General features: G+C 28.4%; 1 pseudogene; it reads left to right on the top strand.

Moving 5' to 3' along the window:
* The first annotated feature begins 7,580 nt into the window (after positions 1–7,580).
* LOC148213296 (adenine/guanine permease AZG1 pseudogene) lies at positions 7,581–9,718 on the top strand (annotated as a pseudogene).
* The last annotated feature ends 11,059 nt before the right edge of the window (positions 9,719–20,777 follow it).

Here is a 20,777-nt window from a genome sequence, read left to right as displayed (position 1 = left end):
CTCTATCATAACTTTCCGCGCGTTTGAACTTACTTTTGAAAAAAAGTACTTTTCAAATTAAAAAAAAATATATAATAACTCTTACCAGCATTTTGGAAGAATTACTAATTTAATGTGTGTTTAGTTATAGTCTTCTAAATTATTTTAGATGACTAAAAATACATTTTAAAAAATCAAATAAATATTTTTTGAAGAAATACTTGAAACATAATTATCTAAAAAGTAATTTTTATGCGGAAACTAAAAGCTGACATATGAAACTCACTCCTAATTCTACACCAAGTGTGATGGACTAATCTATCAATGGAGGTTTGTGTAGCTTGAAATTGAAGTCAAGCCTAACTAATCCAACATAATAAGGCTCTGGATTTACTAATCTTATAGGTTAAAAGAGTAAAATTACATTGGTTTTTTAAATTCAGCTCTCGTTTACATATATATTTTTTGGAATAACAAATCACAAATACAGAATTTCGACTTCTCCTAAGTGAGTGTCATTAACTATTAACATGCATTAAAAGAAGTTATATGATTCAAAAATATAATATTACACAATTATCCAACTAATAAGAACTAAAGATTTATTTGGTAATATTCGTGATTATTGTTTTTTTAGTACAACATGTAGCATTGGAGATTCGAACTCACAACCTTTTGATCGGAGATACGTGTCTTAATCAGTTAAGTTATATTCAGATTGAATATCATATTATTGTTTCTTGTTTCTTGTTTTTCTTTTTTCTTTTTCCAATCAAAAAAATATAATTGCATTTTGTAACTATTTTTTGTTTCTTGTTTTTTTTCTTTTTAATTGAAAAAAGAAATAGAAGCATATTTGATACTTAATTTTTGTTGTTTCTATATCATAAACCATCATCAAACGCTAATGTTTCTTATAAATTAAAAATTATAAACAAGAACATTATTAAATGAGCTCTAAATTGCTTAAATAATAGATACTAAAATATGTATTTAGTTCATAAAAAAATTGTATTTAGCCTTATTACTACAAAGGAATAATTAAAATAAAAAATAACATATTTGGTTGATACATAAAGTGAAGAGAGAGAGAGAGAGAGAGAGAGAAAAAGCTAAAAAATATGTGACTGGTACCCCAATGAGAGCTCAAGTATTGAAAAGATGGAGCTTTAATTTGGCACCAAACCACTCCCACTTCCACCTCATGATTTGACCTTACTCTACATGTCCACAACTTGTCCCACAAGTCCGACCAATCCCAAACTAAAACAGAGATTTATGCTTTTTCTTTTTATATTACTTTCATCTGTACTTTTAAACTTGGGTTAATTTTAGCAGCAACAAAATGACCATTTTGATATTTGTACTCCTAATATTTGTTGATTTTATTTTCTTTATTTTCAAAATGTCTGTTTCGATTTATTTGTTTTAAAATAGTAACCATTTTAATTCATGTTTCTAAAGTTTTAATACAAATTTTATACCCAATAAAAGACATTTTATACAAATTTATGGCAACATTTTCAAAATACTTAGTGACTGAATTGTTGTGCTAAAATTTTGATCAAAATAAGTGAGATAAAAATAAAAATGAATGGACCAAAGTAGTCACTTTTAAAACTTATATGGATCAAAACAAACGTTTTAAAGGTACAACGACTAAAATAAAAAAATGTTCAAAATATAGAGACTAAAATAAATGTTTTGAAAATACATAGACTAAAATGAATCAAATCAAATATAAAATATTATTACTATTTTTTTTTTGTTCATTCATTAAGATAGGAAGGCTTTATAAACGACAATGCTAGAGGTCCACATTAGACACTTCATGATCCCATCAATTCATAATTTTCTTGTTTGATAGCTTAAACTCTCACAAAATAATGTCAATTTAGTATCTCTTTATTTGTAATGTAATAAATTTTAAAAAAGTATATCTCTTTTTATGAGTTGTAGGTTAAAAAATCTTTTCCTTTAATTAAATGTACAAATTAAAATTACCTAACTATAGGGTGCTTAGACTTGGTTGCACATCTAAAAAAAACAGTAATTCAACCAAAAAGATATTTAATTTATATATATACTTTTTCAGTTTTGTAATTTAGTGGGATGAAATCTAAATCATAAAGTCAAAGTGATCGCAGTCCATAAAATTTAATGTCACATACGTGGATGTAAAATCCAAAATATTTTATTACAAGAAAGGGAATTTGAACCTCTCACCCATAAAAAACTATCACTATCTTTTATTATATATATATATATATATATATATATATATAAAATGTTACAAATTCAAAGGTTGAACCTATAAGAAGTGTTACTAATACCTTAATTAATTAAACTTCGTTCAAATTAACTAATATCTAACGTCTTTATTTAAATAGAAATTGATATGACATCAGAAGACTCACATTTATTACCATGAGTGGTGGGTCGGTGGGTCGAGAAGGATGCATATAAAGTAGAAATAAAAAATGACCCCACAAATTCCAATTTCCAAAAACTATTTTATTTCACTAGTCCAAAACAAGTGGATCCTAAAGTAAAAGAACAAAGCTTAGCCACTTGCGGATCACACCAATTTTTATTGATTCCCATTAATTTTTTGACATGTAGAGATAAATACAAAATATATATATATATATTCTTTTTGTTTTTCAAAAAGTAATGATTTGTCAAATTTTCTGTAGTGTTGCCAGGTGCTAATATTGTTTATACAAAGAATTGCATAACGTTAAATTTGGTCAAGTTCGAACTCGGTCCTCGCTCCAACTTGAAACTTCAAGAGAAGGCTTGTACAAAAGGGCAAAATCTTCGACGCTCAAGTCAGTAAATAGCTCGAACTCAATATTAAGTTCGAGGAAAAATTCGATATCTAATGATGAAATGAGACAATATATTTATAGGTTTAGGTTCCGACAGGGGTTGCGACAGGCAGTTACTCCAGGAATTGAGGTCGAACCTATTTAGCTGAGCAAATCAAACCCAAACAATTTAACTTGAATATTGATGGTTTAATAGCAAAAATAGTGAGTCACCCACCTTGGATGGTTCCGAGGTAGAGATATACCATGATCTATCTAGAGTATTCCCTTCAACGAATCGTTGTCCTCCACGTGACAATCTAATTTCCATCTCTAAATAACGAAAGCAAAACACACAAATTTGTCATTCAACTTTGTAAAAAAGTACAAGTGATATTCTCGTTGGATTAATTATGAACCACTTACGTATCTAATCCATCAATCAATTTGATATTATCTAGAATATAAAAGAAAATTTGTACTCAACCTCACAAATGTCTATTATAATGGCCCCAATAATTCCCCCATCAAATCTCATGCTAATCAGGAATAAATCAGGATAGCTTCAACCTGTGTCCAATCACCCCAACTTTCCATCTCCTTTAGACCACATTTATTAAGGAGTCCTACAGAGAGTACACCGTAGGACCGTGTACCCTACACGCTGTGTCACACGATGGGTCACGTGAGGATTGAGGATATGCCGGAGAAAAGGGCATCAAACCCTGTAATATGCCTAAGAGACAAAGTTTTAAATCTACGCAATCTGCGAGCTCTCAATTTTATAAAAATATAAATTAAAAAATAAATATTTTTCTATTTTTAAATAAATTAAAATAATTAATATTAATATTATGTATATACGGGTGATATTTTATTGACATTTTTCATATTTTGTCCAATGAAAATATCGATTTACTCCATGTTAATGTTAAACTATGGATATATAGAAATGTTGATGGAAATGTCACGCGGCAACAAATATTTAATACCATGAATCACAAACAAAGGTGTCAATACTAATATTAATAAAAATGTGAAAGTCTCAATATTACGAAAGTTGGTTAACACAACTATTAGAATACTGACAGATACTTTTATAAAATTTATAGAATATATTTATTTTAATCGATAAATATCATTTCTAAATAAGTTAAAAAGGGTAAATATTCTATATCAGTGATATTTATTGTTTTTTACTAGTGATATGGTAGAAATACCAATTCATTCCTCGTACTCATGTCGAATTGGTAGACATGTAGAATCTATGAAAATTTAAAATCTACCACGGGTATTGTTATGAGTGTCTTTTTTCCTTTTATATAAGAGAAAAATACAGTTTTGACATTTGGCTTCTTTTTTCTATTTATTTAAAATATAGGATTGGAAATGAACCACATCTTAAAATATTATTTTCATTTATGTGTTCAGTTGTTTTGTTGTTAAACATTTACAAAATCGTCAAAACGAACCTAGCTAAATGATAATTGACATATATCTCCAACTAAGAGGTTGTGAGTTTGATCGTCTACCTCTACATGTTGTACTAAAAAAATATTTGCAAAGTCTATATCAAATTTTAAAAGAAAAGAAATTATTTTCAACACTTTGTTTTTGTTTTTAAAATTTGAATAGCATATAGGTAAAAAAAAAAAAAGCATAGTTTCTAAGATAGAAAATTTGAAAATATGAAGATTATCAAATGGTATTGTAATTTTTCTCTAATAATGTAAAATTTCGACCATAATAAGAGAGGAGCGATCCTTTATCTTTCCGATCCGGATTAGGTCAATGGATTTTTTACTTTTTACTTCTTAAATTTTTAAAATGATATTTTGATTTTGAGGTTTCGAAAATATTTTTAAATGATTCTTGGACATACTATTGGTTAGTAATAATAGTACAAAGATAATTGAACATGTTGAATCATGATGTGATGTTCGATGTAGTCTGTCGTAAATAATATGGTATTGTATTGTATTAAGTTTTATACACCAAACTATTTTTGTCTATTGTACTTTAATTTTAATTTCAATATTTTTTAGTAAAAAAAATAGTAGAAGTGGAGATTTAAATTCCAAACCTAAAAAATAGCAGTAGAAGAGAGTAGATGTCATGGATGAGTTATATTTGCATTTAAATTCTAATTTTAGTTTAGTCTTTATACTTTTCCAATGATATTTATTATAGGGTAGAAATTAGGCATGTCACATTCATTAAAAATCTATGAATTTAATTTAAGTGTAATACATCATTTCTGGTAAAAATTAGAACCAATTATGAAATAAAAAAGAGTGTATGTATATTAGAACCAATTATACTTTTAGAGATAATCGAGCATGCAAGGGCAGTTATACCATTGGGCAAATATTGCCCTTAGAAAAATATCATAAATATCATATTATAATATTAACACGTTAAAAAAATGTATTTTTCATCTCTGTATTTTCATTAAAGTAACTCACTTAACTTGAATTTGTAACGATTTATTTATCGTACTTTCAAATTAGTAACAATTTGATCTATGAACTTTAACATATATAATAATTTAGTTTTTATAGTTTAAAGTTTTTACGACTTAGTCCCTATCATAAAAATTTTGTTAAATTTCTTATAAACATAGAGCGATAAATCAATGAGGGACTAAAGAGGACCAAATGTATTTATAAATTACAAAAATTAAATCATTATATGATAAAAATAGATACTTAATTTGGATGATTTTTTTTTTTTACAATAAGAATGAGACTATTACAAATTTTAAACTATCGAAAGTAAATTGTTACGTATTTAAGTCTAAAAAATTAAATTGTTACTAATTTAAAAATATAAAGAATAGAGGGTTATAAATCATTAGTTTTTACTTTAGTGGAAAACCTAAAACGGTTAATAACACTTTTATTGCCCCCACATAAATAATGTTACGTAAATATTTAATGTACTTAATTATTTTTTTATTTCTTGCACTAAATGAAAAATGGTCCTAGGACAATTTAAAACTATTATTGAAATTGCAAGGGTAAAATGTTTTTCTCTTTTAACTTTTATGGACGGAAGTGAAATGTTTTTTGAAATTTGAAAGGTAACAGTACCTTTTTCTCCTCGAAGTAAAAAAGAAGCCAAAAATAAATACTGTTTAAAACTTTTTGTTAATGGGTCCTTAAAATGTTTATGACATTTTTATTTACATATAAAAAAAGTTACCCTTATTCTTTTAAAACTTTCCATTCTAAGTCTTGTGGTGAAAAGAAAAAGTGTACATTAAAACTCATCTTAGTTTCAATCAATCCAAACTTCTTCCTCTTGTTTTTTTTTCTTAATAATATTAAGGATATTTTTTTTATGAGTAGCAAAATTGTTTGCCATATTTACAAACGTTGCAATATCCTTTCGATTTTGTAAATATGACTAAAAAATTTTAAATCAAAATTTTGTTTTTGATTTTGATTTTTTCTGTTTTTCCAATTTTGTTATCTCTAATGATATATTTCATATTAGGTATATAAACGATATAATTTATATAATTGAAGTATATCGATGATATATTTGATATATTAGGTATATCAATTATTAATTGATGTACTAATGTAGATATACCTCATATTAAGTACATCACTGATAAATCTCCTTCGAATTGAAGATTTTGGATTAGGTAACATTTTAGTTTTCTAATTGGTATATCAAATATGTTAGCGATATAATTAAAATGAGATTTATCAGTAACACTAAATATATAATATACTTCATATTAAATATATCATTAATAAATGTCCTTTAGATTGAAGATTTTAATTAAGTAACCTTGAAGTCTTCTTATTTATGTATCAAACAGTGATATATAATTACATTTTAGATATAAAACATAAATAACTTATATACCTAACATGAATTAGTATATTAGTTACACCATATATATAAATCAAATATTTCATATCAAGTATATCATTGATGTTTCTTGGTGGAAGATTTTGGTTTAAGTAATATTGCATTTGTTTTTATAAGAATTTAATTATTTTAATTGAATTTATTATTATTATTATTATTGTTATTGAAAAAAACATTGAATATTTCTTATTGCTATATCAAATATATCAGTATCTCATTTTAGACATATCACTAGCACAACCTATATATCTAATATTATTCTTAAAAAAAAAACTTTTATATTAAATATGAAGTATATTACTGATATACTAATTTACATATGAAGTATATTAGTCAAATATATTAATGATATACTTTATATTAAATATATCACTAATAAATTTTCTTCTAGGGGAAGATTTTGATTTAACTAACATTGTCGGTTTCTTATTCGTATATCAAACAAATCAGTGATATACTTAAAATTAGGTATATTAGTTATATATCAAATATAAAGTATATCACTATATAAATGATATATCAAGTATGAAGTATATTAGTCACACTAAATATATCAATTATATACTTCATTTTTGTATATCACTGATATTACAGAGATACATAATATTAAGTATATCATTTATATTTTGGGTCGAACTTTCTATTTGTACTATATTTTCAAATAAGAAAAACAATGGTTTTTTTTTTAATGAACGGTTAACTTTCTGCTATATTTGCAAGCGGTACCAATTACGTATTCAATATGATAATAACGCATGGAATTTTAGCTTTTAACATATAAGGATCAAATTAATCAAACTTAGTCCATATTTAAACAACCAAATTGAAAACTATAAAAATCATAATAAACAAATTAAAACATAAAGTCTAAATTATAGAGAGATTTAAATTAGTAATTTAACCATTATACAACTAATTAAAATGTGTTAATACCAGCGTAGCTCGACTCTCGAAGTTGAAATCCCCAACCTCAACTGAGTGCTAACAAAGAAACTAAAATATCATATTCTAACAAATAATAATAATAATAATAAAACGAAAAAGAAAAACATAGCTTATATGGGAGCATGGTATTTAAAACCTAGAAATTAATTTGACTTTATTTCACTGTTGCCACGTTCTACTTGATAAATAAATAGCTGTTGCATTGGCCACAGAAACTTTGAAGAACTTCAACATACTCACACTCTCCCTTTGTAATTTGCAGATTCCTACTAACGACCCCCTTCCATGGCGGCGCCGGCGGTGGCGACAACTCTACGATCTTTCCCGACACGGCTGAATTCCTTCGTCGCCACCACCCGCATCGGAAAGCGATTCAAACTCGCCGAACGAAACACCACCTTCACGACGGAGCTCCGGGCCGGCACCGCCACGTTCCTCACCATGGCCTACATTCTAGCAGTGAACGCCAGCATCCTCACCGACTCCGGCGGCACGTGCACCGCCGCCGACTGCACACCCCTCTGCTCCGACCCGACCGTCCCACTCTCCGCCTGCACTGGCCCGGACCGCCGCGTCACCCACCCTGACGGGTCGTGCAAATTCCGACCCGTTAACCCGGGTTACTCCGCCTGCCTCGAAACGACCCGAAAAGATCTGATCGTTGCCACCGTGGCCTCCGCCCTCGTCGGCTGTCTCATAATGGGAATTTTCGCGAATCTTCCTTTAGCCCTGGCTCCGGGAATGGGGACCAACGCCTATTTCGCATACACCGTAGTCGGGTTTCACGGGTCGGGTCATTTACCGTACCGAAGCGCATTAACCGCGATTTTCATCGAGGGATTAATCTTCCTTTTAATCTCCGCCGTCGGATTACGAGCAAAACTCGCCAAAATCGTGCCGAAACCTGTCAGAATCTCATCCGCGGCCGGAATCGGCTTATTCCTCGCCTTCATCGGATTACAGAGCAATCAAGGAATCGGACTCGTCGGGTACAGCGCCTCGACGCTGGTCACGGTCGGAGCCTGCCCGAAAGAGTCACGGGCAGCGCTAGCCGCGGTCGTAACTGCCCCGAACGGAACGGTCAGTCTGCTCCCAAACGGCGCCGTTTCGGATCAGATTCTGTGCCTCAACAGCCGAATGGAAAGCCCCACGTTCTGGCTCGGCGTCGTGGGTTTCGTGATCATCGCGTACTGTTTGGTTAAGAATGTTAAGGGCGCGATGATATACGGCGTCGTTTTCGTGACGGCGGTTTCGTGGTTCCGAAACACGGCGGTCACGGCGTTTCCGGCCACGGCGGCCGGCGACACTGCGTACGGGTATTTCAAGAAGGTCGTCGACGTGCATTTGATAAAAACCACCGCCGCAGCTCTGAGTTTCGCCGATTTGGGGAAAGCCCATTTCTGGGAAGCTCTGTTCACTTTTCTCTACGTCGACATTCTCGACACCACCGGAACTCTGTACTCCACCGCCCGATTCGCCGGATTCACGGACGCCGCCGGCGACTTCGAGGGGCAGTATTTCGCGTTCATGTCGGACGCGGCGGCGATCGTGGTCGGGTCTCTGCTGGGGACCTCGCCGGTGACGGCGTACATCGAGTCGTCGACGGGGATCCGGGAGGGCGGGAGGACGGGGCTCACGGCGGTGACGGTGGCGGGGTACTTTCTTCTGGCGTTGTGGTTCACGCCGCTTTTGGCGTCGATTCCGCCGTGGGCGGTGGGGCCGCCGCTGATTCTGGTGGGGGTTCTGATGGCGAGATCGGTGGTGGAGATCGAATGGGGGGATATGAGAGAAGCGATTCCGGCATTTTTGACGATGATTTTGATGCCGTTGACATATTCGATTGCTTATGGTTTGATCGGAGGAATTGGAACGTTCGTGGTTCTGCATCTGTGGGACTGGAGCGGCGCCGTTTTGAAGAAACTCCGATCTGATCAAAATTCTTCTAACAGAAATAATGATGACCAAAGAGAGACCCAATTGTCCAATGGAAATTCTAGTGCCTCACCAAGGGAATACCCAAAAACTCTAGAAATTTGACTTTCTTTTTCCTTTTTTTTATATGAATAAAATTAAGCTGTATACTAGTAGATAATTCTTAATTTCTTGTTTGGGTAATTCTTAATTTCTCTTTCTTTCTTTCTTTCTTTTTTTTTTTTTGAAAAATACTTTCTATATAAATTAGTACCTAAAATGTAGAAGGTTGAATCACCACTCTAGATGTAGTTGAACTTCTAAAAACTAAACTCAATGATTTTGCCTTTTCGTTTTAGGTAAAATATCTTAAGATGAGAGTTTCTTTTTAGTATAACACGTGGGTGTGGGTGATTCAACTCGCAACTTCTTAATTCGAGATATACGTCAATTACCGTGAAGCTATGCTTGTTTTGACATCTTAGAAAAGATGTTAAATCATAAATTATCGTGGAAAAATACTTATTTATTTATAAGATTCTATTAATTTTTAAACTAGGTGTAGTTTCATTGGTATATTTATATTGTATTTAATAGATAAATTAACTTCATTCTAATAAAACTATGCCACAGTCGAAAGTCAGGAGTTTTCAGTGTGAGAAAACTATTGTTATCTTTTATTCGTGGGTAAAATATAGCCTACTAAATTTATGTATACATAATCTTATAATATGAAATTTAGAAGTACTAAATTAGAGGAAAACTTCACCATTTAAATTATTTAATATAATTTTTTAATATAAGAACTTTAGTTCATCTACGTTTCTAACATATAGTTTACTATGTGTACTTTTAAAAATTTATCATTTATATTTTTATTTCATATATTTCAATCACAATTTCAACACTACAATTTACTCACAAAATTTCTTGAAATGTAGTCGTTGATTTTTGTATTAGAAGATTTCGATTATGTATAGAATTTATGTCAAAATTTTGTAAATTGAGACCAAAATAGTCACTTTTTTTAAGTACAAAGATCAAAGCAAATGTTTTGAAAATATAGAGACTAAATTGAATCAAATTTAAAAATACAATAATTAAAATAGATATTTTATAAGTAGGCGACCAAAATTGACATGAAGTAAAGGAAGTGGGACCAAAACAATATCTAAACCTATTTTTAATATAATCTTCTTGAAATAAAACTTCGATGATTTTTTTTTGGAAAGTCCATGTTCTATGTACTATGCAACTTCAACTTGTAATCTTATTTTTGTTTTTTGAATTTGATATCTAACATAAACTTTGATTCAATTGGTCAAGTATTTAAAAGAATTATTTCAATTATGTTTCATAAATCATTTAATAGTAATTAGATTTGACATGTCTTTTATTCGTGGGTTTTTCTCCCTAAAAATTGTCTTTTCAAATAATTTTTTGGCAGGAAAAAAAACATCCCCCCCTCCCCGAGTTCCATATATAAAAAAGATTGAATGGTTAGATTATAATATGTAATAATAACAGCATAAGACAATCTAAAGAATAAAAATAGAAAATAATTGATTCCAACCACAAAGTAAAAATTTCAAAAGCTTGTTCATATCCCATTGAAATAACTTTTAAAATGTTTATTTTTTCAAAGATTAATCTCTTCATATTTTGAAATTTTACCACGCTTAGATGAATTTTTTTTGTTAAAAAATTTCATATATGTAATAATTAAAAAATTTGAAGATATAATGTAATAATGAACATATAGTTCAAATGTAAAAATTAAGTACTTGATATTAAAGACTTATCCCCACATTAAATTATTATATCAAGTTAATGAAGTGAAGGGACTTCCACTAATCCACGATAATCACTTATTTTTTAATTAGGCTTATAAACACTATTTTAACTTTTGTATTTTTGAGCTTTATCATATATTTTTTAAAATTTTTTTCAAAATTTAAGTTAAATTTAAAAAATATATATATTTTTAAATTTTGTTCATATTTTCGTCATTTGGTTAAAAAAATTAAATATATTTTTAAGATACATGAAAAGTAAAGAAATTGTGAGGGGATAAACCTACTTTTTAAAAACAAAAAATAAAAAAATAAAATTGTTATCAAATGAGTTCTAATAATTATCAGGTTTTAGACGGAGGGTGAGTTTGAGATCTCTAGACAGAAATATGTTTCAAAGTTAGAAGAATTTTTTAGAAGTTTTATTTATTTATTTATCATTATTATTATCATTTTTGGAAGAAACCTAATTAAATATTTCATCTAAAACTGAAATCATTTTAACTATTACTAGAAAATCTCAAACTACTTTTATATTGTTAATTCTTTAAAAGTATATTTTTTTAATTGCTGTTTGAAATTTTAACCAAACACTAATAATTAAGGAAACAAAATTCTTGGTCCTCAATAGATAGTTTAAAATCATGCCAAACACAACCCTAAGTGGGTGTAAAGTTTAAAATATTACCAGACATACCATATGAGAATAAAATAACTTATTTTTTTCCCTAATTGGAAGGCTTAAAATATAAAGTGATTTCAAATCTGGGTGTAGTGGGAAACATTTGGTAATTGGTGATTATAATTAGGTCTAGGACTTGGAGCAAATTAAACTGTGGTTTGGTTGAGTTTGTCTTTTTTACCCTAATAAAATAAAATAGATATATGAAAGGTAGGTTTGTATTTTTTGTTTCTCATTTTTTATTTTTAAGAGTATTTTAACTATTCATATTTCTCAAAGAATCGAGCTCCTCGTTTTTGTTTTTAGATTTTTTTCAAAACATAATAAAAATATTATTTTATCATCTTTATTGTTAAAATGCATAATATATATATAAAAAAATAAATATAAGATAAAGTATTTAAATATTTAAATTTGAAAAAATAAATTTCATATAAAGCTTTTATTTCTTTAATCTAAAATTTTAGAGAATAATAAACAAGAAATGGTTATCAAATATGCTTCTTTTCCTTTTCAATAAAATTAAAAAGAAATAACACGAAAGAAGAAACCATCATCAAACATAATTTTGTTTTTCTTAATTGCCAGGAAACGAGAAAATAGGAACAGGAACAAAAACAAAAAAACAAGTAACGTGAACCATAGCAAAAAAATCTCTCAAGAAGTAATTTCTTTTTTTTTCTTTTTCTTTTTTGCCCTTTTTAATTAAGATGGTGGAGCAAAACAAGTTGGGAACAAGATCTCATACACATGCCAATGGAGTTTTGAGTGGAAGGGATTTTTTAAGGTAGGTTTTGAAATAGGGGCCATTATTAAAAGTAATAATGAAATAAAATGAAAAGTGGTCTATCTAATATTATATGTTTTGTTTTGCAAAGATGTTCTTGACAAGTATTTTGAAAATATGGAGACCAAGGACTTTAAGGTAATTGTCGTTTCTTTTTTACACATGAGAAAGAGTGTTTTTTTTTTTCCTTTTATTTTTAAACTGAGTATTTTAAAAACACTTCTTAAATAAATATGACGTTAAAGTTAAAGTTAACTTATGTACACTTCGATTAATTATATGTGTGTCTTTTTTCACCATCAACGTACTTGTATTGATTTTTTGAAAATATCATTTTGATTTCTGTTTTACTATATTAATTTTATAAAATGCTATTCATCAATGGTACATTAACAAAAATTTTCCAATGTGAAGAACACAACAAAATAGTAAATTATTATTTTGTTTTATGTTTTAAAAGAATCTTAAAAATTACTTTTTAATTATACTATTTAAAGGAAGAATTAAAGAAAAAAGGAGGAAAATATTTGATTATGGGATCCATTAAAAAAATTGACAACCCATTCTATATCAAATAAAAAAAGCCAAAATTTCTCTGTTTTTAGTTTAAATCTTCATATATTATCAAATTTAAGCTAAATATATGTTTTTGTCTCTAATAGATATATATATATTTTTTTAATTTAACCTTTTATCATTGGTAAATATTAAAATTGATTGATGATAAATTTATATGACATAGACATAAATCTAGAAGATGAAAAAGGTAATCTAAGGAAGGAAAAATTTATAATTCCCCCTCCCTCCAAGTTTATAAGAAATTGGCAGGGAATTTCTAGTATTCTTCTCTTGATAGACATTGTTTATACTCTAAATTTCCATGATTAACTTAATGTCACATCATCACTCAAATGTTAAGATTCACGAATGATTGGAAACTAAGTTGAAAACATTTAGAACATAAGGATTAAATTGAAACTTTGTAAATAGTATAGATGAAATTAAAAAACTCTCAAACATTAACGACTAAAAGATTTCCCCTTAAAATTAATCATAACCAAAATCATTAAAATTAAGCCTTTTTTATAGTCATTTTGTTCTTTGTTTTTTGCTTTTAAAAATTAAGTTCACAAACACTACTTTCACCCATATATTTCTTTGTCAAATACCTACTTTTTAAGACATTTTGTTAATTGAGTCATTTTCAAAAGCTTGTTTTTTTATTTTGAAATTTAGTTAAAAATTCAATGTATTTTTTAAAAAAATATATGATAAAGCACCCAACAAATTGTGAGCATAAACAAAATCTTCAAAAATAAAGACTAAAAATAAAATGGTGTCCAAATTTTGTCTAGAACTTCCAAAATCTCAATTAAAAAATATTATCATTATTAACATTTTTTTACTAAAAAAAAATCTTTTCTCGAACATAATGTGAAAAGTGAAACCTAAAAAGTAAAATTTTTTTTTTTGGAACATAAAAGTAGTTTGCTTTTGAAACTTCAAGACAAACCATAGACTTAGAAAGAGACCATAATGGTCCATTAAAATGGAAAAAAAAAGAATTATTATTTTTCTTAAATGTCTCAAATATTTAATAGATTGCCGGTGAAGGACAAAGGACATTTTCCAAAGACGGTGGGATTTGATTAATGTAGTCTTGTTGGCTTCCAAAATGGAAAACACAAATAAATTTTACCTAAGATTAATTAATTAATTAATATGTATTTGTCACCTTTAATTTATATATTGCTATTGGATTATGACTTGTTAATGAAAGTTTGTGAATTCTTTACCAAATACCATTACCTCACTCTCCATTATTAAAATAAAAAGAAATACTTAAGTATTTATTAGTCAGCATCTATCTTGGTGAAAAACTTGTGTACTGTAGAAGTATTTACTCTATTTGTTTGCACTATAATTTTGCATTTATATATATTTTTTTGAATATTAGTTATGGAAGGATAAAATATAGTATGCCACAGTGAACTATGTCACTTTGTTATACCTGATTTACGACACCGAATTGCAAAGCTCGGTGGTTGACACTTGAACTCTCTAATGCTTAATGCGATTGAATAGCTTGAACTCAACCGAATTAGGGACTGAACTACATAGTGGATCTAATGTTATAATTCTGTAACGGTTGTAAAAAGGGACATGGGGACGTAAAAAATGAAAGAGAGGGAATATTTTATCATTCCTGATTTTATTTTTAAATTAAAATTTTTAAGAGAGTATGTTTGAATGGGACGAGGTTTGGAATATTCTTTTTCTAAAAGAAAGAAGAAATTTTTATTATCCAGAATGGAAATGAAGAAAGCATTTCTTACTTTGACAAGAACATTGAGTTCTCCCTATCTCAATCTTATTCCCACTTTTTATTTCTCCTTTTTGATTAAGATATAAGTGGGCTGGAGTTTCCATCTTATGTATATGGCTCACCGATACCATTAAAGTTCGTAGATGTGTAAATTTGGTTGAGTTAATGGTCAAATCAGTATCAATCTTCTAAAATAAAGGGATTCGACCAAACCTTTCGGTCAATAAAATTACAATTTTTGTTGCCTATCTTCTTTTTGAGACTTTTATCTTTATTTATAGATAGAAAACTTACTGTTTTCAGAACATTTTCTCTTTTTAATTCTTGAAATCTTTGAAATTAGAATTGGATAGCCCAATTGATCTTCCAAATAATGGAGAGAGTCCACTAACTCTAGGGATTCATTTCACTAAATGACGCCAAGAGGACTCGACGTGTGGGCCTCCCATGTGCGACTATAGCTTGGCCATTTGGGATCAGCCTCTTGGTCTGCGTCTATAGACTTGATTTATGGTGCATGGCCTATGTGTTGAACCTATAGAGTTTGTGTTCGAGTAGCCCTTCCATATTTTCGTAAGTCCAAGGACATAGCATAACCTTGATCAGCTTACTAGGTTTTTTTTTTCCTTAGTTGGTAGATTATAGCTTTACTTATGACCAATATTATTCTGAGTGTAGTTCAATCATTTGCATTATAGTGACCTAGGAGAATAAATTTCAATGAATAATTAACTAGTATAATATAAAAAAGAACATCCACGACAAATAATTAATCAACAAATTCCACATTAGAAAAATTGCTATAACATAAATTTTTGTATGAACGCATTAATATGACTAACTTAAAAATATTAATAAAAGAAACCCTTTTCGTAATCTCACACAACAATTTCCGCAACAAACTGTGATGAAGCACAATTTTGAGCTGCTATTTCGGCCTAAGCGGTCCGGGCAAAAAAAAATTGGGCCCAGCACAAAACAATTGCGGCCCAGTCATCTTCTTTGGGCCGCAGAACCCAAAGCTTGCATACTACAATAGGCCGGCCCTATCTTGTATAGCCAGTTCATTAAGCATTGTAAACTTGTATGAACTATTTGGAGTTTTTTTAGAGTATTAATTTAAAACTTAGGAGCAAAAATACACAAATGCCTAATCACTCGAGCTATATTTGATCGGAAAAATTTTTCCAACCGTTAAATATAGCATATTTGACAAAGTGTATATTAAATATAGGAGAATAAAAATTTTCTAAAATTGTGTTTAATATGTAATTGAATTAAAAAAAGACTAATAGATTTATGAACTTTTAGAATTATACCAAATATTTAGTGTTGAATTTTTAAATTTGTGTTCATAGGTCTTTAAAATTTAAAAAATCTCTATTAGGCCGAAAGAGCCTATTTAGACAAAATAAAATTTTCGATATTTATTAGATACTTTATAAAATTTAAAAATCTACTAGACGTAACTCTAAAAATTTGGGGACTAAACTTGTAATTTAGTCCAATAAAATCTAGTTGCTACTTTTGTTTGGCTAAATTCTAGTTCTCTTTTGTTGGACTACTTCTAATGTTTTGTCTTTGTATTATCACACCATTTACTTTAGACTTTATATTTTTATAAATTTATTAATTTGATTACTAAGGTTAATTATTTCATTAAATCACAACTAAAAACTAGTGAGACATCCTACCAGATAAAGTATTAAATTTCATTAGCATGTCGACATCTCCATTAATATTTCTATATATCTATAAATTCGGCATCAATACAACATACATATGTGATTGTAGTGTTTGGTAGATCATGTATGTAACAAACACTACAATCCAAATATATTTCAACTATATCAAACTTGAGGGTAATCACATAAAAATCAAACTGAAGACTTGATTCTAATTCAAGATTTAAATGCCCTCTCATATCATTTAATTAAGGCTCAAATGGTAGAAGTTTCCTTCTCAAAATGGGGAATGTGAATTTGTAACCTCAAATAATTTTGATAAATATGAAATGAATAATGCATGAAGATAGTAGAAATAATGGTACCTAAAGATTGACAAAATATATTTGAAATTTTAGATACGTTATTTGTGACATAAATGATAGAAAGTGACATTTTAAAAATTGACTATAAAAAAAGTCTTCATTGAGCTTTCTTTAGTCTCCCTCTAGATACTAGACCATCTTAAACTTATGTATTTTTTTTTTTGAAGTTAAACTTTAAAAATCTTTTTTTTTTCTAATGTGGAAAACTTATTTAGTATGATAGTTTTTAAAAGCATTTTTTTAAATAAAAAATAAGAATCATATTCTCATTTTTATTCATAGAGGAGAGAAACGATTTTAAATTCTTAAATTTTCTACTCAGGTCTTTGAAATACCCTTACCATCAAGTTGTCCCTTGAGAGTTTTAAAAGTTACATATTGACGAGGAGAAAATTTAAACAAAATGAGTTATTTAAGCTATATTTTTTTTTAATGGGATGATTACCTATCTAGATTTTGACCTCCAAAATATCATACTTTTTTTAATGAAACAAAAGAATTAAAAACACAAAATTCTCAAAATTTGAGGTCGTAAATTGGCCAAACATGATTCCTTCAAGCTTTAAAAGCTTGAAAGAGATTTCCAATACGCCATCTAGCAATTTTTTTTTATCCTCTTCTCCCCACAAAATCCAAAAGAGTAATTTTTTATTATATTTATTTATAATTTTCCCTCACTGTCATTAATTGATATTTTTTTTATTTTAAAATAATGAAGTTGAATATCAAAGTTGTTTGTAAATGGCCAATTCCCAAATAAACCGGTTGGTAAGTCTTTATTTTTTTCTTTCTTTCTTACTGTCCTTTTTAAAAATTAGAAAAATAAAACAAATAGTTTTCTTTTTGGTACTCCATTTTCATGGTCGGTGGATTGACCAAATACCAACGTCATCAATTGGCATCTTCCCATGCCAGCAAAATATTTCTTTAATTTAACAAAAAATATATAGAAGATATTTTAGAAGTGATCGTCCTTTTGATATTTTCACCAATATTTTAAGTACTTATTAATTCGCGTGGATATAAGAAGTAAATTAACGTCTCTATGACACAACAATTTTTATGAACCCGACAAAAAAAAGTTTAAAATTAACATTTTTTTTTTCTTTTCTCTTTACTTTTTTTTTAATCTTAATGTAATTTGCTCTTTATGGCAATAATCTCACGAGATTTTCGCAACCCAAGAAGCACAATGTTGGGCTACTATTCTAAATAAACGGCCCAGACAAAGATCTGTTCTTGCCCGGCCCAAAATGGTCAAGTTCTTAGGATTGCCAGGCCCATATTTGTATAGCCAACCTATTATGGACTACGTGGCCCATTTTATATATTTTTCTAATTATACCTTTTATATTAGAAAGAGAGAGAATTTAAACCTATGAATTATAAATTCCTAGCTTTTTTTTCAAAAAAAAAAAAAGAAAAAGGAAAAAAAATATATGAATTCCTAATTACTCAAGTTATATCCTGGTTGACAAGAATAATTAAACAATCAAATATAGCATATTTGACAAAGTGTATATTAAATATAAGTTAAAATAAATTCTTGTTGCTGACTTGAGGATAGGATGGTTATAGTTACCAAAAAAAAAACGTAATTTATTTTTTTCCTAAAAAGACAAATTCTACTTCTTTTATTTGGCTATAATGTTTTTGTATTTGTATTGTGATACAATTTACGTTAAATTACAAGTTTAGAAAAATCTTGAAGTATGAAAAATCAATTTAATTAAGGCTCAAATGGTAGAATCTGTAACCAAAGTTAATTGTCATTAATGTGGAATAAATAATGCATGAGGTTAGTTGAAATAATTGGCCTAAAAATTGACTAAATTTATTTAAAACTATAAATATACTATTTACGATATTAAAGATAGATAGTCACCTCCTAAAAATAGACTCTAACAAAATTATGTTAGTCATAAGTTTCAATATGAATAAATGGTTAGGATTAAGACCAACCATGAGTTTAGCTTAGCCATAACTAACACTTGTCTTGTTTCAAAAAAAAAAAAAAAAAAAAAAAAACTAACACTTGTCTTACTCCACTTATTATAAGGGACGGATCCACGTTGAGATCAGGGCCGCGTGCTCCCAATTTATATTAAATGTAATATAGTATACAACAAAGTGCATAAGGCATATTGATTTCAATGGATAATAAGTGTTCGTAATATATTTTTATTCATTCCCAAATCGAGTAACTACTCCAACGACATGTTTTTTTCGAAAACATATTTTTAATTTTTTGTTTTTTAAAAATATTATTATTTTTTTTTCTAAAAATGTTTTTACTATTATTATTTTTATTCTTTATGTTTTCTAAATATATTTTTATTGTTGAGTCTCAATTTCAATTTAATATATTTTTAATGTCTTGTGATTGAATTCCAATGTTAGTCTATTTTGGTTTTCTAAATATATTTTTTTAAAATGTATTTTTTTCATTTAGAATAAATAATTTTAACTTTTATGTCCAATTAAGTTTTTAAACAAAATATGTTTAATTAAATTTGTATCATTGGAACATATTTTTTTTAATAAATTTAAATGCATAACCATGAACTTAGACAAATGTCATAATTTCACTTTATTCCGTTAAAAAAAACTCACATAAACTCACTATTTTAATAAAAATCAAGTTTCTAGAATTTACCATTAAATAACTCTGCCAAAACTTACAAATTTAAGTCCAAATATCAACTCTAGTGTTGTTTTTTATAAATTTTATCAATTATTTCATACAAAATATATATATATATATATGTTTTCTAACTTATTCACACACGAGAATAGTTTTTTCAACAAATTTTCAAATAAAAATCTATCAAATAGTAAAATTTGTAATACATTGTCTAAGCTCAGGTATAAAACTGATATTTTGTATGTTACGTTGATAAGTATTTGTGTCCCCTCAACCTAAAATTTGGGTCATTGTTGATGTACTAAATCATCAACGAAGGAAAAAGAAAAAGGAATTTTTGACTTCTTCAAACTTTCTATTTGAGGGTTGAATCCAAAAGTTGTCCCTTGAGAGTTTTAAACGTTATTATATTGTGACGTGGAGAAACTTAAACTTGCAAACTCAATAAAAAGATATTAAAAAAAATGATTTTGACCTCTATACATATTTTAACTCATTCTTTACGTTCAAAATATCATACAATTTTTTTAATGAAACAAAAAATAAAAAAAAAAAACACCAAATTCTAAAAAATCTGAGGTTGTAAATTGGCTAAACATGATTCCTTCGAGCTTTAAAAGCTTGAAACAGATCCCCCACAAAATCCGAAAGGATAATTTATTATTATATTTATTTTACTATTGATATTTTTTATTTTGAAAGATGAAATTGAATATCAAATTCTTGCTTGTAAATGGCCAATTCCAAATAAACCAGTTGGTGAGTCATATATTTTTTTTTTCTAACTGTCATTTTTAACAATTAAATAAATAAAACAAAGAGTTTGGTTTTGGCATTTCCATTTTCATGGTCGGTGGATGGACTAAATGTTAACGTCATTAATTGGCGTGTTCTTCTTCCCATGTCAGTAAAATATTTATTTTATTTTTTTAAAAATAGATTATGATATGAAATTTCGTTAGCTT

This window comes from Momordica charantia, assembly GCF_013281855.1.
Source record: "Momordica charantia cultivar OHB3-1 chromosome 1 unlocalized genomic scaffold, Mcharantia_2.0 BLBB01000001.1, whole genome shotgun sequence".
In the NCBI taxonomy this organism is placed as follows: Eukaryota; Viridiplantae; Streptophyta; class Magnoliopsida; order Cucurbitales; family Cucurbitaceae; genus Momordica; species Momordica charantia.
The sequence above is the reverse complement of the archived record's forward strand: the minus strand, read 5'-3'. Positions and strand labels throughout refer to the sequence as shown.